We start from the raw sequence: 22189 nt of genomic DNA on the forward strand, positions 1-22189 counted from the left end.
ACGAGGTTCTTGTAAACAGAGCCGGCCGAAACTTTGGGGTGGCTGTGTCTGTTTGATTTTAATTTCCCTAAGCTATAGGACCATAAGTGGAAGTGCCCTAGGCTCTGTTGCTTTGTTTTTTGGATGTTTCAGGAAACACCATACACTTCTCCAGAGTGGCTGCTGGCAATTTACATCCCGCCCATCAGCATAACAAGGCTCCCAGTTCTCCATGGCCTGTCCTGCCTTTCTGGATTTTACACTTTTTTCAGATGGCCCTTTTGACCGGGGGGCAGTGAGACTTCATTGTAGTGCAGATTTCCTTTGCAAGCTTGCTTGGTTGGCCAAAAAGGGCGTATGCGTTTTTTCCTGAATATATTCAGGAAGAAACGCATACGCCCTTTTTGGCCAAGTACATCATTGTGGATGTTCTGCCTCTTTTCCTATGCTTTACTTGCAATTCCAGTCTACCTCCTGAAATCGGTTTCCTGCAATTCTGCACCGCTTTCAACTCCTCTTGGCAGCCTTCCTTCAATATATTTTTGGAAGATAGCTGTCATTTATAACTCTGCAGGTTTGTGAATTACAGTGCCCCTGAGCTCCTTTCTTCAACTCGCTTTCTTGTGAGCTGGCCGCAACACCGCAGGATTGCTTCAGGCCCTAGTTTGGTTCCGGCACGGCATGCTGAGCCTTTGGTTAATTCCTCTTCCTGGTGGGAATTGAGAGATAAATTTGCCCGTCCACACACCTCCACCTAGTCTCTCATTGGTTCTCCCTATTCCTGTTCATTTTCCACAGAAATTGCAAACTGGGCCAAACAGGAGTTTAAAGGCACTGACTCTCCAATTGGGGAGAGTGTTAGTAAAGCGTCTGAAATGTTGCACCCGAGTACCAGGGGACGAAAACTGAGACACATTTGAACACGTTTTCCGATCACACGGTGGATCATACTCTGGGTTCCACATGCATGTTTTAGCTGAAGGAAGAATCCCTTAAACATGGAGAGTTGAGACCCATGGAATGGGTACCATGCAATATGACTTCAAAGGGTCTGCATTTGCTCACCGAACCTCACCAATCCTATCACTGCTGCGTTTATGCCACTGTACACACGCTTGATTCTCTTTCGGAGACATATAAATCCATAGGTTTTAAGAGTCTTACTAGTCATGTATATTGTTAGGCGTTTAATATGGGGTGTTGTGTCCTCTTCGTTGAGCAAGGAGTAGCTCTTGTCTATTACATATTTGGCTTATGGAACGGTATCTGTGCTAATTTCATCTGTTGTTGTATGTAGCACCCCAACTCACCTTTCCCCTTAAGCAAGCATAAGTGGGTTTTCTACATTTGACACCCTGTTCTGTTTTGTAATTCAGTTCCTGTGTAGCCAAGTTTACATTCCGTGTAGTAGTGATATCTTATGATGTTTCTTTTTCTGTGTGACTTATTTCACTTAGAATCATCGTACCTGAATCCACTCATTATGCTGCTACGGGCCTGATGACATAGATTTCATTGCTGAGTGATATTGCATTGTACGTAAGTACCACAACTTCTTTATCCATTTTTCGCTTTCTGTGATATTCAACTTGTACCGTAAACGAGGTTCTTGTAAACAGAGCCGTCCCAAACTTTGGGGTGGCTGTGTCTTTTTGATTTTAATTTCCCTAAGCTATAGGACCATAAGTGGAAGTGCCCTAGGCTCTGTTGCTTTGTTTTTTGGATGTTTCAGGAAACACCATACATTTCTCCACAGTGGCTGCTGGCAATTTACATCACGCCCATCAGCATAACTAGGCTCCCAGTTCTCCATGGCCTGTCCTGCCTTTCTGGATTTTACACTTTTTTCAGATGGCCCTTTTGACCGGGGGGCAGTGAGACTTCATTGTAGTGCAGATTTCCTTTGCAAGCTTGCTTGGTTGGCCAAAAAGGGCGTATGCGTTTTTTCCTGAATATATTCAGGAAAAAATGCATACGCCCTTTTTGGCCAAGTGCATCATTGTGGACGTTCTGCCTCTTTTCCTATGCTTTACATGCAATTCCAGTCTACCTCCTGAAATCGGTTTCCTGCAATTCTGCCCCGCTTTCAACTATTCTTGCCTGCCTTACTTCAATATATTTTTGGAAGATAGCTGTCATTTATAACTCTGCAGGTTTGTGAATTACAGTGCCCCTGAGCTCCTTTCTTCAACTCGCTTTCTTGTGAGCTGGCCGCAACACCGCAGGATTGCTTCAGGCCCTAGTTTGGTTCCGGCACGGCAGGCTGAGCCTTTGGTTAATTCCTCTTCCTGGTGGGAAATGAGAGTTAAATTTGCCCGTCCAGAGACCTCCACCTAGTCTCTCATTGGTTCTCCCTATTCCTGTTCATTTTCCACAGAAATTGCAAACTGGGCCAAACAGGAGGTTAAAGGCACCGACTCTCCAAGTGGGGAGAGTGTTAGTAAAGCGTCTGGAATGTTGCACCCGAGTACCAGGGGACGAAAACTGAGACACATTTGAACACGTTTTCCGATCACACGGTGGATCATACTCTGGGTTCCACATGCATGTTTTAGCTGAAGGAAGAATCCCTTAAACATGGAGAGTTGAGACCCATGGATGGGTACCATGCAATATGAATTCAAAGGGTCTGCATTTGCTCACCGAACCTCACCAATACTATTACTGCTGCGTTTATGCCACTGTACACACGCTTGATTCTCTTTCGGAGACATATAAATCCATAGGTTTTAAGATTCTTACTAGTCAGGTATATTCTTAGGCGTTTAATATGGGGTGTTGAGTCCACTTCGTTGAGCAAGGAGTAGCTCTTGTCTATTACATATTTGGCTTATGGAACGGTATCTGTGCTAATTTCAATCTCTTGTTGTATGCAGCACCCCAAGTCACCTTTCCCCTTAAGCAAGCATAAGTTGGTTTTCTACATTTGACACCCTGTTCTGTTTTGTAATTCAGTTCCTGTGTAGCCAAGTTTACATTCCGTGTAGTAGTGATATCTTATGATGTTTCTTTTTCTGTGTGACTTATTTCACTTAGAATCATCGTACCTGAATCCACTCATTATGCTGCTACGGGCCTGATGACATAGATTTCATTGCTGAGTGATATTGCATTGTACGTAAGTACCACAACTTCTTTATCCATTTTTCGCTTTCTGTGATATTCAACTTGTACCGTAAACGAGGTTCTTGTAAACAGAGCCGTCCCAAACTTTTGGGTGGCTGTGTCTTTTTGATTTTAATTTCCCTAAGCTATAGGACCATAAGTGGAAGTGCCCTAGGCTCTGTTGCTTTGTTTTTTGGATGTTTCAGGAAACACCATACACTTCTCCAGAGTGGCTGCTGGCAATTTACATGCCGCCCATCAGCATAACAAGGCTCCCAGTTCTCCATGGCCTGTCCTGCCTTTCTGGGTTTTACACTTTTTTCAGATGGCCCTTTTGACCGGGGGTCAGTGAGACTTCATTGTAGTGCAGATTTCCTTTGCAAGCTTGCTTGGTTGGCCAAAAAGGGCGTATGCGTTTTTTCCTGAATATATTCAGGAAAAAACGCATACGCCCTTTTTGGCCAAGTGCATCATTGTGGACGTTCTGCCTCTTTTCCTATGCTTTACATGCAATTCCAGTCTACCTCCTGAAATCTGTTTTCTGCAATTCTGCCCCGCTTTCAACTATTCTTGGCTGCCTTACTTCAATATATTTTTGGAAGATAGCTGTCATTTATAACTCTGCAGGTTTGTGAATTAAAGTGCCCCTGAGCTCCTTTCTTCAACGCGCTTTCTTGTGAGCTGGCCGCAACACCGCAGGATTGCTTCAGGCCCTAGTTTGGTTCCGGCATGGCATGTTGAGCCTTTGGTTAATTCCTCTTCCTGGTGGGAAATGAGAGTTAAATTTGCCCGTCCAGACACCTCCACCTAGTCTCTCATTGGTTCTCCCTATTCCTGTTCATTTTCCACAGAAATTGCAAACTGGGCCAAACAGGAGGTTAAAGGCACCGACTCTCCAAGTGGGGAGAGTGTTAGTAAAGCGTCTGGAATGTTGCACCCGAGTACCAGGGGACGAAAACTGAGACACATTTGAACACGTTTTCCGATCACACGGTGGATCATACTCTGGGTTCCACATGCATGTTTTAGCTGAAGGAAGAATCCCTTAAACATGGAGAGTTGAGACCCATGGAATGGGTACAGTGCAATATGACATCAAAGGGTCTGCATTTGCTCACCGAACCTCACCAATCCTATCACTGCTGCGTTTATGCCGCTGTACACACGCTTGATCCTCTTTCGGAGACATATAAATCCATAGGTTTTAAGATTCTTACTAGTCAGGTATATTCTTAGGCGTTTAATATGGGGTGTTGAGTCCACTTCGTTGAGCAAGGAGTAGCTCTTGTCTATTACATATTTGGCTTATGGAACGGTATCTGTGCTAATTTCAATCTCTTGTTGTATGCAGCACCCCAAGTCACCTTTCCCCTTAAGCAAGCATAAGTTGGTTTTCTACATTTGACACCCTGTTCTGTTTTGTAATTCAGTTCCTGTGTAGCCAAGTTTACATTCCGTGTAGTAGTGATATCTTATGATGTTTCTTTTTCTGTGTGACTTATTTCACTTAGAATCATCGTACCTGAATCCACTCATTATGCTGCTACGGGCCTGATGACATAGATTTCATTGCTGAGTGATATTGCATTGTACGTAAGTACCACAACTTCTTTATCCATTTTTCGCTTTCTGTGATATTCAACTTGTACCGTAAACGAGGTTCTTGTAAACAGAGCCGGCCGAAACTTTGGGGTGGCTGTGTCTGTTTGATTTTAATTTCCCTAAGCTATAGGACCATAAGTGGAAGTGCCCTAGGCTCTGTTGCTTTGTTTTTTGGATGTTTCAGGAAACACCATACATTTCTCCACAGTGGCTGCTGGCAATTTACATCACGCCCATCAGCATAACTAGGCTCCCAGTTCTCCATGGCCTGTCCTGCCTTTCTGGATTTTACACTTTTTTCAGATGGCCCTTTTGACAGGGGGGCAGTGAGACTTCATTGTAGTGCAGATTTCCTTTGCAAGCTTGCTTGGTTGGCCAAAAAGGGCGTATGCGTTTTTTCCTGAATATATTCAGGAAAAAACGCATACGCCCTTTTTGGCCAAGTGCATCATTGTGGACGTTCTGCCTCTTTTCCTATGCTTTACATGCAATTCCAGTCTACCTCCTGAAATCGGTTTCCTGCAATTCTGCCCCGCTTTCAACTATTCTTGCCTGCCTTACTTCAATATATTTTTGGAAGATAGCTGTCATTTATAACTCTGCAGGTTTGTGAATTACAGTGCCCCTGAGCTCCTTTCTTCAACTCGCTTTCTTGTGAGCTGGCCGCAACACCGCAGGATTGCTTCAGGCCCTAGTTTGGTTCCGGCACGGCAGGCTGAGCCTTTGGTTAATTCCTCTTCCTGGTGGGAAATGAGAGTTAAATTTGCCCGTCCAGAGACCTCCACCTAGTCTCTCATTGGTTCTCCCTATTCCTGTTCATTTTCCACAGAAATTGCAAACTGGGCCAAACAGGAGGTTAAAGGCACCGACTCTCCAAGTGGGGAGAGTGTTAGTAAAGCGTCTGGAATGTTGCACCCGAGTACCAGGGGACGAAAACTGAGACACATTTGAACACGTTTTCCGATCACACGGTGGATCATACTCTGGGTTCCACATGCATGTTTTAGCTGAAGGAAGAATCCCTTAAACATGGAGAGTTGAGACCCATGGATGGGTACCATGCAATATGACTTCAAAGGGTCTGCATTTGCTCACCGAACCTCACCAATACTATTACTGCTGCGTTTATGCCACTGTACACACGCTTGATTCTCTTTCGGAGACATATAAATCCATAGGTTTTAAGATTCTTACTAGTCAGGTATATTCTTAGGCGTTTAATATGGGGTGTTGAGTCCACTTCGTTGAGCAAGGAGTAGCTCTTGTCTATTACATATTTGGCTTATGGAACGGTATCTGTGCTAATTTCAATCTCTTGTTGTATGCAGCACCCCAACTCACCTTTCCCCTTAAGCAAGCATAAGTTGGTTTTCTACATTTGACACCCTGTTCTGTTTTGTAATTCAGTTCCTGTGTAGCCAAGTTTACATTCCGTGTAGTAGTGATATCTTATGATGTTTCTTTTTCTGTGTGACTTATTTCACTTAGAATCATCGTACCTGAATCCACTCATTATGCTGCTACGGGCCTGATGACATAGATTTCATTGCTGAGTGATATTGCATTGTACGTAAGTACCACAACTTCTTTATCCATTTTTCGCTTTCTGTGATATTCAACTTGTATGGTAAACGAGGTTCTTGTAAACAGAGCCGTCCCAAACATTTGGGTGGCTGTGTCTTTTTGATTTTAATTTCCCTAATCTATAGGACCATAAGTGGAAGTGCCCTAGGCTCTGTTGCTTTGTTTTTTGGATGTTTCAGGAAACACCATACACTTCTCCAGAGTGGCTGCTGGCAATTTACATCCCGCCCATCAGCATAACAAGGCTCCCAGTTCTCCATGGCCTGTCCTGCCTTTCTGGGTTTTACACTTTTTTCAGATGGCCCTTTTGACCGGGGGGCAGTGAGACTTCATTGTAGTGCAGATTTCCTTTGCAAGCTTGCTTGGTTGGCCAAAAAGGGCGTATGCGTTTTTTCCTGAATATATTCAGGAAAAAACGCATACGCCCTTTTTGGCCAAGTGCATCATTGTGGACGTTCTGCCTCTTTTCCTATGCTTTACATGCAATTCCAGTCTACCTCCTGAAATCTGTTTTCTGCAATTCTGCCCCGCTTTCAACTATTCTTGGCTGCCTTACTTCAATATATTTTTGGAAGATAGCTGTCATTTATAACTCTGCAGGTTTGTGAATTAAAGTGCCCCTGAGCTCCTTTCTTCAACTCGCTTTCTTGTGAGCTGGCCGCAACACTGCAGGATTGCTTCAGGCCCGAGTTTGGTTCTGGCATGGCATGTTGAGCCTTTGGTTAATTCCTCTTCCTGGTGGGAAATGAGAGTTAAATTTGCCCGTCCAGACACCTCCACCTAGTCTCTCATTGGTTCTCCCTATTCCTGTTCATTTTCCACAGAAATTGCAAACTGGGCCAAACAGGATGTTAAAGGCACTGACTCTCCAAGTGGGGAGAGTGTTAGTAAAGCGTCTGGAATGTTGCACCCGAGTACCAGGGGACGAAAACTGAGACACATTTGAACACGTTTCCCGATCACACGGTGGATTATACTCTGGGTTCCACATGCATGTTTTAGCTGAAGGAAAAATCCCTTAAACCTGGAGAGTTGAGACCCATGGAATGGGTACCATGCAATATGACTTCAAAGGGTCTGCATTTGCTCACCGAACCTCACCAGTCCTATCACTGCTGCGTTTATGCCGCTGTACACACCCTTGATTCTCTTTCGGAGACATATAAATCCATAGGTTTTAAGATTCTTACTAGTCAGGTATATTCTTAGGCGTTTAATATTGGGTGTTGAGTCCACTTCGTTGAGCAAGGAGTAGCTCTTGTCTATTACATATTTGGCTTATGGAACGGTGTCTGTGCTAATTTCAATCTCTGGTTTCATGCAGCACCCCAACTCACCTTTCCCCTTAAACAAGCATAAGTTGGTTTTCTACATATGACACCCTGTTTTGTTTTGTAATTCAGTTCCTGTGTAGCCAAGTTTACATTCCGTGTAGTAGTGATATCTTATGATATTTCTTTTTCTGTGTGACTTATTTCTCTTAGAATCATCATACCTGAATCCACTCATTATGCTGTCACGGGCCTGATGACATAGATTTCTTTGCTGAGTGATATTGCATTGTACGTAAGTACCACAATTTCTTTATCCATTTTTCGCTTTCTGCGATATTGAACCTGTACCGTAAACGAGGTTCTTGTAAACAGAGCCGTCCCAAACTTTGGGGAGGCTGTGTCTTTTTGATTATTATTTCCCAAAGCTATACGACCATAAGTGGAAATGCCCTAGGCTCTGTTGCTTGGTTTTTTGGATGTTTCAGGAAACACCATACACTTCTCCAGAGTGGTTGTTGGCAATTTACATCCCGCCCATCAGCATAACAAGGCTCCCAGTTCTCCATGGCCTGTCCTGCCTTTCTGGATTTTACACTTTTTTCGGATGGCCCTTTTGACCGGGGGGCAGTGAGACTTCATTGTAGTGCAGATTTCCTTTGCAAGCTTGCTTGGTTGGCCAAAAAGGGCGTATGCGTTTTTTCCTGAATATATTCAGGAAAAAACGCATACGCCCTTTTTGGCCAAGTGCATCATTGTGGACGTTCTGCCTCTTTTCCTATGCTTTACATGCAATTCCAGTCTACCTCCTGAAATCTGTTTTCTGCAATTCTGCCCCGCTTTCAACTATTCTTGGCTGCCTTACTTCAATATATTTTTGGAAGATAGCTGTCATTTATAACTCTGCAGGTTTGTGAATTAAAGTGCCCCTGAGCTCCTTTCTTCAACTCGCTTTCTTGTGAGCTGGCCGCAACACTGCAGGATTGCTTCAGGCCCGAGTTTGGTTCTGGCATGGCATGTTGAGCCTTTGGTTAATTCCTCTTCCTGGTGGGAAATGAGAGTTAAATTTGCCCGTCCAGACACCTCCACCTAGTCTCTCATTGGTTCTCCCTATTCCTGTTCATTTTCCACAGAAATTGCAAACTGGGCCAAACAGGATGTTAAAGGCACTGACTCTCCAAGTGGGGAGAGTGTTAGTAAAGCGTCTGGAATGTTGCACCCGAGTACCAGGGGACGAAAACTGAGACACATTTGAACACGTTTCCCGATCACACGGTGGATTATACTCTGGGTTCCACATGCATGTTTTAGCTGAAGGAAAAATCCCTTAAACCTGGAGAGTTGAGACCCATGGAATGGGTACCATGCAATATGACTTCAAAGGGTCTGCATTTGCTCACCGAACCTCACCAGTCCTATCACTGCTGCGTTTATGCCGCTGTACACACCCTTGATTCTCTTTCGGAGACATATAAATCCATAGGTTTTAAGATTCTTACTAGTCAGGTATATTCTTAGGCGTTTAATATTGGGTGTTGAGTCCACTTCGTTGAGCAAGGAGTAGCTCTTGTCTATTACATATTTGGCTTATGGAACGGTGTCTGTGCTAATTTCAATCTCTGGTTTCATGCAGCACCCCAACTCACCTTTCCCCTTAAACAAGCATAAGTTGGTTTTCTACATATGACACCCTGTTTTGTTTTGTAATTCAGTTCCTGTGTAGCCAAGTTTACATTCCGTGTAGTAGTGATATCTTATGATATTTCTTTTTCTGTGTGACTTATTTCTCTTAGAATCATCATACCTGAATCCACTCATTATGCTGTCACGGGCCTGATGACATAGATTTCTTTGCTGAGTGATATTGCATTGTACGTAAGTACCACAATTTCTTTATCCATTTTTCGCTTTCTGCGATATTGAACCTGTACCGTAAACGAGGTTCTTGTAAACAGAGCCGTCCCAAACTTTGGGGAGGCTGTGTCTTTTTGATTATTATTTCCCTAAGCTATACGACCATAAGTGGAAATGCCCTAGGCTCTGTTGCTTGGTTTTTTGGATGTTTCAGGAAACACCATACACTTCTCCAGAGTGGTTGTTGGCAATTTACATCCCGCCCATCAGCATAACAAGGCTCCCAGTTCTCCATGGCCTGTCCTGCCTTTCTGGATTTTACACTTTTTTCGGATGGCCCTTTTGACCGGGGGGCAGTGAGACTTCATTGTAGTGCAGATTTCCTTTGCAAGCTTGCTTGGTTGGCCAAAAAGGGCGTATGCGTTTTTTCCTGAATATATTCAGGAAGAAACGCATACGCCCTTTTTGGCCAAGTGCATCATTGTGGATGTTCTGCCTCTTTTCCTATGCTTTACATGCAATTCCAGTCTACCTCCTGAAATCGGTTTCCTGCAATTCTGCCCCGCTTTCAACTATTCTTGGCTGCCTTACTTCAATATATTTTTGGAAGATAGCTGTCATTTATAACTCTGCAGGTTTGTGAATTACAGTGACCCTGAGCTCCTTTCTTCAACTCGCTTTCTTGTGAGCTGGCCACAACACCGCAGGATTGCTTCAGGCCCTAGTTTGGTTCCGGCATGGCATGTTGAGCCTTTGGTTAATTCCTCTTCCTGGTGGGAAATGAGAGTTAAATTTGCCCGTCCAGACACCTCCACCTAGTCTCTCATTGGTTCTCCCTATTCCTGTTCATTTTCCACAGAAATTGCAAACTGGGCCAAACAGGAGGTTAAAGGCACCGACTCTCCAAGTGGGGAGAGTGTTAGTAAAGCGTCTGGAATGTTGCACCCGAGTACCAGGGGACGAAAACTGAGACACATTTGAACACGTTTTCCGATCACACGGTGGATCATACTCTGGGTTCCACATGCATGTTTTAGCTGAAGGAAGAATCCCTTAAACATGGAGAGTTGAGACCCATGGATGGGTACCATGCAATATGACTTCAAAGGGTCTGTATTTGCTTACCGAACCTCACCAATACTATTACTGCTGCGTTTATGCCACTGTACACACGCTTGATTCTCTTTCAGGGACATATAAATCCATAGGTTTTAAGATTCTTACTAGTCAGGTATATTCTTAGGCGTTTAATATGGGGTGTTGAGTCCACTTCGTTGAGCAAGGAGTAGCTCTTGTCTATTACATATTTGGCTTATGGAACGGTATCTGTGCTAATTTCAATCTCTTGTTGTATGCAGCACCCCAACTCACCTTTCCCCTTAAGCAAGCATAAGTTGGTTTTCTACATTTGACACCCTGTTCTGTTTTGTAATTCAGTTCCTGTGTAGCCAAGTTTACATTCCGTGTAGTAGTGATATCTTAGGATGTTTCTTTTTCTGTGTGACTTATTTCACTTAGAATCATCGTACCTGAATCCACTCATTATGCTGCTACGGGCCTGATGACATAGATTTCATTGCTGAGTGATATTGCATTGTACGTAAGTACCACAACTTCTTTATCCATTTTTCGCTTTCTGTGATATTCAACTTGTACCGTAAACGAGGTTCTTGTAAACAGAGCCGGCCGAAACTTTGGGGTGGCTGTGTCTGTTTGATTTTAATTTCCCTAAGCTATAGGACCATAAGTGGAAGTGCCCTAGGCTCTGTTGCTTTGTTTTTTGGATGTTTCAGGAAACACCATACACTTCTCCAGAGTGGCTGCTGGCAATTTACATCCCGCCCATCAGCATAACAAGGCTCCCAGTTCTCCATGGCCTGTCCTGCCTTTCTGGATTTTACACTTTTTTCAGATGGCCCTTTTGACCGGGGGGCAGTGAGACTTCATTGTAGTGCAGATTTCCTTTGCAAGCTTGCTTGGTTGGCCAAAAAGGGCGTATGCGTTTTTTCCTGAATATATTCAGGAAGAAACGCATACGCCCTTTTTGGCCAAGTACATCATTGTGGATGTTCTGCCTCTTTTCCTATGCTTTACTTGCAATTCCAGTCTACCTCCTGAAATCGGTTTCCTGCAATTCTGCACCGCTTTCAACTCCTCTTGGCAGCCTTCCTTCAATATATTTTTGGAAGATAGCTGTCATTTATAACTCTGCAGGTTTGTGAATTACAGTGCCCCTGAGCTCCTTTCTTCAACTCGCTTTCTTGTGAGCTGGCCGCAACACCGCAGGATTGCTTCAGGCCCTAGTTTGGTTCCGGCACGGCATGCTGAGCCTTTGGTTAATTCCTCTTCCTGGTGGGAATTGAGAGATAAATTTGCCCGTCCACACACCTCCACCTAGTCTCTCATTGGTTCTCCCTATTCCTGTTCATTTTCCACAGAAATTGCAAACTGGGCCAAACAGGAGTTTAAAGGCACTGACTCTCCAATTGGGGAGAGTGTTAGTAAAGCGTCTGAAATGTTGCACCCGAGTACCAGGGGACGAAAACTGAGACACATTTGAACACGTTTTCCGATCATACGGTGGATCATACTCTGGGTTCCACATGCATGTTTTAGCTGAAGGAAGAATCCCTTAAACATGGAGAGTTGAGACCCATGGAATGGGTACCATGCAATATGACTTCAAAGGGTCTGCATTTGCTCACCGAACCTCACCAATCCTATCACTGCTGCGTTTATGCCACTGTACACACGCTTGATTCTCTTTCGGAGACATATAAATCCATAGGTTTTAAGAGTCTTACTAGTCATGTATATTGTTAGGCGTTTAATATGGGGTGTTGTGTCCTCTTCGTTGAGCAAGGAGTAGCTCTTGTCTATTACATATTTGGCTTATGGAACGGTATCTGTGCTAATTTCATCTGTTGTTGTATGTAGCACCCCAACTCACCTTTCCCCTTAAGCAAGCATAAGTGGGTTTTCTACATTTGACACCCTGTTCTGTTTTGTAATTCAGTTCCTGTGTAGCCAAGTTTACATTCCGTGTAGTAGTGATATCTTATGATGTTTCTTTTTCTGTGTGACTTATTTCACTTAGAATCATCGTACCTGAATCCACTCATTATGCTGCTACGGGCCTGATGACATAGATTTCATTGCTGAGTGATATTGCATTGTACGTAAGTACCACAACTTCTTTATCCATTTTTCGCTTTCTGTGATATTCAACTTGTACCGTAAACGAGGTTCTTGTAAACAGAGCCGTCCCAAACTTTGGGGTGGCTGTGTCTTTTTGATTTTAATTTCCCTAAGCTATAGGACCATAAGTGGAAGTGCCCTAGGCTCTGTTGCTTTGTTTTTTGGATGTTTCAGGAAACACCATACATTTCTCCACAGTGGCTGCTGGCAATTTACATCACGCCCATCAGCATAACTAGGCTCCCAGTTCTCCATGGCCTGTCCTGCCTTTCTGGATTTTACACTTTTTTCAGATGGCCCTTTTGACCGGGGGGCAGTGAGACTTCATTGTAGTGCAGATTTCCTTTGCAAGCTTGCTTGGTTGGCCAAAAAGGGCGTATGCGTTTTTTCCTGAATATATTCAGGAAAAAATGCATACGCCCTTTTTGGCCAAGTGCATCATTGTGGACGTTCTGCCTCTTTTCCTATGCTTTACATGCAATTCCAGTCTACCTCCTGAAATCGGTTTCCTGCAATTCTGCCCCGCTTTCAACTATTCTTGCCTGCCTTACTTCAATATATTTTTGGAAGATAGCTGTCATTTATAACTCTGCAGGTTTGTGAATTACAGTGCCCCTGAGCTCCTTTCTTCAACTCGCTTTCTTGTGAGCTGGCCGCAACACCGCAGGATTGCTTCAGGCCCTAGTTTGGTTCCGGCACGGCAGGCTGAGCCTTTGGTTAATTCCTCTTCCTGGTGGGAAATGAGAGTTAAATTTGCCCGTCCAGAGACCTCCACCTAGTCTCTCATTGGTTCTCCCTATTCCTGTTCATTTTCCACAGAAATTGCAAACTGGGCCAAACAGGAGGTTAAAGGCACCGACTCTCCAAGTGGGGAGAGTGTTAGTAAAGCGTCTGGAATGTTGCACCCGAGTACCAGGGGACGAAAACTGAGACACATTTGAACACGTTTTCCGATCACACGGTGGATCATACTCTGGGTTCCACATGCATGTTTTAGCTGAAGGAAGAATCCCTTAAACATGGAGAGTTGAGACCCATGGATGGGTACCATGCAATATGAATTCAAAGGGTCTGCATTTGCTCACCGAACCTCACCAATACTATTACTGCTGCGTTTATGCCACTGTACACACGCTTGATTCTCTTTCGGAGACATATAAATCCATAGGTTTTAAGATTCTTACTAGTCAGGTATATTCTTAGGCGTTTAATATGGGGTGTTGAGTCCACTTCGTTGAGCAAGGAGTAGCTCTTGTCTATTACATATTTGGCTTATGGAACGGTATCTGTGCTAATTTCAATCTCTTGTTGTATGCAGCACCCCAACTCACCTTTCCCCTTAAGCAAGCATAAGTTGGTTTTCTACATTTGACACCCTGTTCTGTTTTGTAATTCAGTTCCTGTGTAGCCAAGTTTACATTCCGTGTAGTAGTGATATCTTATGATGTTTCTTTTTCTGTGTGACTTATTTCACTTACAATCATCGTACCTGAATCCACTCATTATGCTGCTACGGGCCTGATGACATAGATTTCATTGCTGAGTGATATTGCATTGTACGTAAGTACCACAACTTCTTTATCCATTTTTCGCTTTCTGTGATATTCAACTTGTACCGTAAACGAGGTTCTTGTAAACAGAGCCGTCCCAAACTTTTGGGTGGCTGTGTCTTTTTGATTTTAATTTCCCTAAGCTATAGGACCATAAGTGGAAGTGCCCTAGGCTCTGTTGCTTTGTTTTTTGGATGTTTCAGGAAACACCATACACTTCTCCAGAGTGGCTGCTGGCAATTTACATCCCGCCCATCAGCATAACAAGGCTCCCAGTTCTCCATGGCCTGTCCTGCCTTTCTGGGTTTTACACTTTTTTCAGATGGCCCTTTTGACCGGGGGTCAGTGAGACTTCATTGTAGTGCAGATTTCCTTTGCAAGCTTGCTTGGTTGGCCAAAAAGGGCGTATGCGTTTTTTCCTGAATATATTCAGGAAAAAACGCATACGCCCTTTTTGGCCAAGTGCATCATTGTGGACGTTCTGCCTCTTTTCCTATGCTTTACATGCAATTCCAGTCTACCTCCTGAAATCTGTTTTCTGCAATTCTGCCCCGCTTTCAACTATTCTTGGCTGCCTTACTTCAATATATTTTTGGAAGATAGCTGTCATTTATAACTCTGCAGGTTTGTGAATTAAAGTGCCCCTGAGCTCCTTTCTTCAACGCGCTTTCTTGTGAGCTGGCCGCAACACCGCAGGATTGCTTCAGGCCCTAGTTTGGTTCCGGCATGGCATGTTGAGCCTTTGGTTAATTCCTCTTCCTGGTGGGAAATGAGAGTTAAATTTGCCCGTCCAGACACCTCCACCTAGTCTCTCATTGGTTCTCCCTATTCCTGTTCATTTTCCACAGAAATTGCAAACTGGGCCAAACAGGAGGTTAAAGGCACCGACTCTCCAAGTGGGGAGAGTGTTAGTAAAGCGTCTGGAATGTTGCACCCGAGTACCAGGGGACGAAAACTGAGACACATTTGAACACGTTTTCTGATCACACGGTGGATCATACTCTGGGTTCCACATGCATGTTTTAGCTGAAGGAAGAATCCCTTAAACATGGAGAGTTGAGACCCATGGAATGGGTACAATGCAATATGACATCAAAGGGTCTGCATTTGCTCACCGAACCTCACCAATCCTATCACTGCTGCGTTTATGCCGCTGTACACACGCTTGATCCTCTTTCGGAGACATATAAATCCATAGGTTTTAAGATTCTTACTAGTCAGGTATATTCTTAGGCGTTTAATATGGGGTGTTGAGTCCACTTCGTTGAGCAAGGAGTAGCTCTTGTCTATTACATATTTGGCTTATGGAACGGTATCTGTGCTAATTTCAATCTCTGGTTTTATGAAGCACCCCAACTCACCTTTCCCCTTAAGCAAGCATAAGATGGTTTTCTACATTTGAGGCCCTGTTCTGTTTTGTAATTCAGTTCTTGTCTGGCCAAGTTTACATTCCGTGTAGTAGTGATATCTTATGATGTTTCTTTTTCTGTGTGACCTATTTCACTTAGAATCATTGTACCTGAATCCACTCATTATGCTGCTACGGGCCTGATGACATAGATTTCATTGCTGAGTGATATTGCATTGTACGTAAGTACCACAACTTCTTTATCCATTTTTCGCTTTCTGTGATATTGAACTTGTACCGTAAACGAGGTTCTTGTAAACAGAGCCGTCCCAAACATTCGGGTGGCTGTGTCTTTTTGATTTTAATTTCCCTAAGCTATAGGACCATAAGTGGAAGTGCCCTAGGCTCTGTTGCTTTGTTTTTTGGATGTTTCAGGAAACACCATACACTTCTCCAGAGTGGCTGTTGGCAATTTACATGCCGCCCATCAGCATAACAAGGCTCCCTGTTCTCCATGGCCTGTCCTGCCTTTCTGGATTTTACACTTTTTTCAGATAGCCCTTTTGACCGGGGGGCAGTGAGACTTCATTGTAGTGCAGATTTCCTTTTCAAGCTTGCTTGGTTGGCCAAAAAGGGCGTATGCGTTTTTTCCTGAATATATTCAGGAAAAAACGCATACGCCCTTTTTGGCCAAGTGCATCATTGTGGACGTTCTGCCTCTTTTCCTATGCTTTACATACAATTCCAGTCTACCTCCTGAAATCGGTTCCCTGCAATTCTGCCCCGCATTCAACTCCTCTTGGCAGCCTTACTGCAATATATTTTTGGAAGATAGCTGTCATTTATAACTCTGTAGGTTTGTGAATTACAGTGCCCCTGAGCTCCTTTCTTCAACTCGCTTTCTTGTGAGCTGGCCGCAACACAGCAGGATCTCCTCAGGCCCTAATCTAGTTCCAGCATGGCACACGGAGCCTTTGGTTAATTCCTCTTCCTGGTGGGAAATGAGAGTTAAATTTGCCCGTCCAGACACCTCCACCTAGTCTCTCATTGGTTCTCCCTCTTCCTGTTTATCTTACGCAGAAATTGCAAACTGGGCCAAACAGGAGCTTAAAGGCACTGACTCTCCAAGTGGGGAGAGTGTTAGTAAAGCGTCTGGAATGTTGCACCCGAGTACCAGGGGACGAAAACTGAGACACATTTGAACACGTTTCCCGATCACACGGTGGATTATACTCTGGGTTCCACATGCATGTTTTAGCTGAAGGAAAAATCCCTTAAACCTGGAGAGTTGAGACCCATGGAATGGGTACCATGCAATATGACTTCAAAGGGTCTGCATTTGCTCACCGAACCTCACCAGTCCTATCACTGCTGCGTTTATGCCGCTGTACACACCCTTGATTCTCTTTCGGAGACATATAAATCCATAGGTTTTAAGATACTTACTAGTCAGGTATATTCTTAGGCGTTTAATATTGGGTGTTGAGTCCACTTCGTTGAGCAAGGAGTAGCTCTTGTCTATTACATATTTGGCTTATGGAACGGTGTCTGTGCTAATTTCAATCTCTGGTTTCATGCAGCACCCCAACTCACCTTTCCCCTTAAGCAAGCATAAGTTGGTTTTCTACATTTGACACCCTGTTTTGTTTTGTAATTCAGTTCCTGTGTAGCCAAGTTTACATTCCGTGTAGTAGTGATATCTTATGATATTTCTTTTTCTGTGTGACTTATTTCTCTTAGAATCATCATACCTGAATCCACTCATTATGCTGTCACGGGCCTGATGACATAGATTTCTTTGCTGAGTGATATTGCATTGTACGTAAGTACCACAATTTCTTTATCCATTTTTCGCTTTCTGCGATATTGAACCTGTACCGTAAACGAGGTTCTTGTAAACAGAGCCGTCCCAAACTTTGGGGAGGCTGTGTCTTTTTGATTATTATTTCCCTAAGCTATACGACCATAAGTGGAAATGCCCTAGGCTCTGTTGCTTGGTTTTTTGGATGTTTCAGGAAACACCATACACTTCTCCAGAGTGGTTGTTGGCAATTTACATCCCGCCCATCAGCATAACAAGGCTCCCAGTTCTCCATGGCCTGTCCTGCCTTTCTGGATTTTACACTTTTTTCGGATGGCCCTTTTGACCGGGGGGCAGTGAGACTTCATTGTAGTGCAGATTTCCTTTGCAAGCTTGCTTGGTTGGCCAAAAAGGGCGTATGCGTTTTTTCCTGAATATATTCAGGAAGAAACGCATACGCCCTTTTTGGCCAAGTGCATCATTGTGGACATTCTGCCTCTTTTCCTATGCTTTACATGCAATTCCAGTCTACCTCCTGAAATCGGTTTCCTGCAATTCTGCCCCGGCTTCAACTCCTCTTGGCAGCCTTATTTTAAGATATTTTTGGAAGATGGCTGTCATTTATAACTCTGTAGGTTTGTGAATTACAGTGCCCCTGAGCTCCTTTCTTCAACTCGCTTTCTTGTGAGCTGGCCGCAACACCGCAGGATTGCTTCCGGCCCTAGTTTGGTTCCGGCACGGCATGCTGGGCCTTTGGTTAATTCCTCTTCCTGGTGGGAAATGAGAGTTAAATTTGCCCGTCCAGACACCTCCACCTAGTCTCTCATTGGTTCTCCCTATTCCTGTTCATTTTCCACAGAAATTGCAAACTGGGCCAAACAGGAGGTTAAAGGCACTGACTCTCCAAGTGGGGAGAGTGTTAGTAAAGCATCTGGAATGTTGCACCCGAGTACCAGGGGACGAAAACTGAGACACATTTGAACACGTTTTCCGATCACATGGTGGATCATACTCTGGGTTCCACATGCATGTTTTAGCTGAAGGAAGAATCCCTTAAACATGGAGAGTTGAGACCCATGGAATGGGTACCATGCAATATGACTTCAAAGGGTCTGCATTTGCTCACCGAACCTCACCAATCCTATCACTGCTGCGCTTATGCCGCTGTACACACGCTTGATTCTCTTTCGGAGACATATAAATCCATAGGTTTTAAGATTCTTACTAGTCAGGTATATTCTTAGTCGTTTAATATGGGGTGTTGAGTCCACTTCGTTGAGCAAGGAGTAGCTCTTGTCTATTACATATTTGGCTTATGGAACGGTGTCTGTGCTAATTTCAATCTCTGGTTTCATGCAGCACCCCAACTCACCTTTCCCCTTAAGCAAGCATAAGTTGGTTTTCTACATTTGACACCCTGTTCTGTTTTGTAATTCAGTTCCTGTGTAGCCAAGTTTACATTCCGTGTAGTAGTGATATCTTATGATGTTTCTTTTTCTGTGTGACTTATTTCACTTAGAATCATCGTACCTGAATCCACTCATTATGCTGCTATGGGCCTGATGACATAGATTTCATGGCTGAGTGATATTGCATTGTACGTAAGTACCACAACTTCTTTATCCATTTTTCGCTTTCTGTGATATTCAACTTGTACCGTAAACGAGGTTCTTGTAAACAGAGCCGTCCCAAACATTCGGGTGGCTGTGTCTTTTTGATTTTAATTTCCCTAAGCTATAGGACCATAAGTGGAAGTGCCCTAGGCTCTGTTGCTTTGTTTTTTGGATGTTTCAGGAAACACCATACACTTCTCCAGAGTGGCTGTTGGCAATTTACATGCCGCCCATCAGCATAACAAGGCTCCCTGTTCTCCATGGCCTGTCCTGCCTTTCTGGATTTTATACTTTTTTCAGATAGCCCTTTTGACCGGGGGGCAGTGAGACTACATTGTAGTGCAGATTTCCTTTTCAAGCTTGCTTGGTTGGCCAAAAAGGGCGTATGCGTTTTTTCCTGAATATATTCAGGAAAAAACGCATACGCCCTTTTTGGCCAAGTGCATCATTGTGGACGTTCTGCCTCTTTTCCTATGCTTTACATACAATTCCAGTCTACCTCCTGAAATCGGTTCCCTGCAATTCTGCCCCGCATTCAACTCCTCTTGGCAGCCTTACTGCAATATATTTTTGGAAGATAGCTGTCATTTATAACTCTGTAGGTTTGTGAATTACAGTGCCCCTGAGCTCCTTTCTTCAACTCGCTTTCTTGTGAGCTGGCCGCAACACAGCAGGATCTCCTCAGGCCCTAATCTAGTTCCAGCATGGCACACGGAGCCTTTGGTTAATTCCTCTTCCTGGTGGGAAATGAGAGTTAAATTTGCCCGTCCAGACACCTCCACCTAGTCTCTCATTGGTTCTCCCTCTTCCTGTTTATCTTACGCAGAAATTGCAAACTGGGCCAAACAGGAGCTTAAAGGCACTGACTCTCCAAGTGGGGAGAGTGTTAGTAAAGCGTCTGGAATGTTGCACCCGAGTACCAGGGGACGAAAACTGAGACACATTTGAACACGTTTCCCGATCACACAGTGGATTATACTCTGGGTTCCACATGCATGTTTTAGCTGAAGGAAAAATCCCTTAAACATGGAGAGTTGAGACCCATGGAATGGGTACCATGCAATATGACTTCAAAGGGTCTGCATTTGCTCACCGAACCTCACCAGTCCTATCACTGCTGCGTTTATGCCGCTGTACACACCCTTGATTCTCTTTCGGAGACATATAAATCCATAGGTTTTAAGATTCTTACTAGTCAGGTTTATTCTTAGGCGTTTAATATTGGGTGTTGAGTACACTTCGTTGAGCAAGGAGTAGCTCTTGTCTATTACATATTTGGCTTATGGAACGGTGTCTGTGCTAATTTCAATCTCTGGTTTCATGCAGCACCCCAACTCACCTTTCCCCTTAAGCAAGCATAAGTTGGTTTTCTACATTTGACACCCTGTTCTGTTTTGTAATTCAGTTCCTGTGTAGCCAAGTTTACATTCCGTGTAGTAGTGATATCTTATGATATTTCTTTTTCTGTGTGACTTATTTCTCTTAGAATCATCATACCTGAATCCACTCATTATGCTGTCACGGGCCTGATGACATAGATTTCTTTGCTGAGTGATATTGCATTGTACGTAAGTACCACAATTTCTTTATCCATTTTTCGCTTTCTGCGATATTGAACCTGTACCGTAAACGAGGTTCTTGTAAACAGAGCCGTCCCAAACATTCGGGTGGCTGTGTCTTTTTGATTTTAATTTCCCTAAGCTATAGGACCATAAGTGGAAGTGCCCTAGGCTCTGTTGCTTTGTTTTTTGGATGTTTCAGGAAACACCATACACTTCTCCAGAGTGGCTGCTGGCAATTTACATCCCGCCCATCAGCATAACAAGGCTCCCAGTTCTCCATGGCCTGTCCTGCCTTTCTGGATTTTACACTTTTTTCAGATGGCCCTTTTGACCGGGGGGCAGTGAGACTTCATTGTAGTGCAGATTTCCTTTGGAAGCTTGCTTGGTTGGCCAAAAAGGGCGTATGCATTTTTTCCTGAATATATTCAGGAAAAAACGCATACGCCCTTTTTGGCCAAGTGCATCATTGTGGACGTTCTGCCTCTTTTCCTATGCTTTACTTGCAATTCCAGTCTACCTCCTGAAATCGGTTTCCTGCAATTCTGCCCCGCTTTCAACTCCTCCTGGCAGCCTTACTTCAATATATTTTTGGAAGATAGCTGTCATTTATAACTCTGCAGGTTTGTGAATTACAGTGCCCCTGAGCTCCTTTCTTCAACTCGCTTTCTTGTGAGCTGGCCGCAACACCGCAGGATTGCTTCAGGCCCTAGTTTGGTTCCGGCACGGCATGCTGAGCCTTTGGTTAATTCCTCTTCCTTGTGGGAAATGAGAGTTAAATTTGCCCGTCCACACACCTCCACCTAGTCTCTCATTGGTTCTCCCTATTCCTGTTCATTTTCCACAGAAATTGCAAACTGGGCTAAACAGGAGGTTAAAGGCACTGACTCTCCAATTGGGGAGAGTGTTAGTAAAGCGTCTGGAATGTTGCACCCGAGTACCAGGGGACGAAAACTGAGACACATTTGAACACGTTTTCCGATCACACGGTGGATCATACTCTGGGTTCCACATGCATGTTTTAGCTGAAGGAAGAATCCCTTAAACATGGAGAGTTGAGACCCATGGAATGGGTACCATGCAATATGACTTCAAAGGGTCTGCATTTGCTCACCGAACCTCACCAATCCTATCACTGCTCCGTTTATGCCACTGTACACACGCTTGATTCTCTTTCGGAGACATATAAATCCATAGGTTTTAAGAGTCTTACTAGTCATGTATATTGTTAGGCGTTTAATATGGGGTGTTGAGTCCACTTCGTTGAGCAAGGAGTAGCTCTTGTCTATTACATATTTGGCTTATGGAACGGTATCTGTGCTAATTTCAATCTCTTGTTGTATGTAGCACCCCAACTCACCTTTCCCCTTAAGCAAGCATAAGTGGGTTTTCTACATTTGACACCCTGTTCTGTTTTGTAATTCAGTTCCTGTGTAGCAAAGTTTACATTCCGTGTAGTATTGATAACTTATGATGTTTCTTTTTCTGTGTGACTCATTTCACTTAGAATCATCGTACCTGAATCCACTCATTATGCTGCTACGGGCCTGATGACATAGATTTCATTGCTGAGTAATATTGCATTGTAAGTAAGTACCACAACTTCTTTATCCATTTTTTGCTTTCTGTGATATTGAACTTGTACCGTAAACGAGGTTCTTGTAAACAGAGCCGTCCCAAACTTTGGGGTGGCTGTGTCTTTTTGATTTTACTTTCCCTAAGCTA

The sequence above is a fragment of the Leucopleurus acutus genome (assembly GCF_964270905.1).
Source record: "Leucopleurus acutus genome assembly, chromosome: 4".
Classification (NCBI taxonomy): domain Eukaryota; kingdom Metazoa; phylum Chordata; class Mammalia; order Artiodactyla; family Delphinidae; genus Leucopleurus; species Leucopleurus acutus.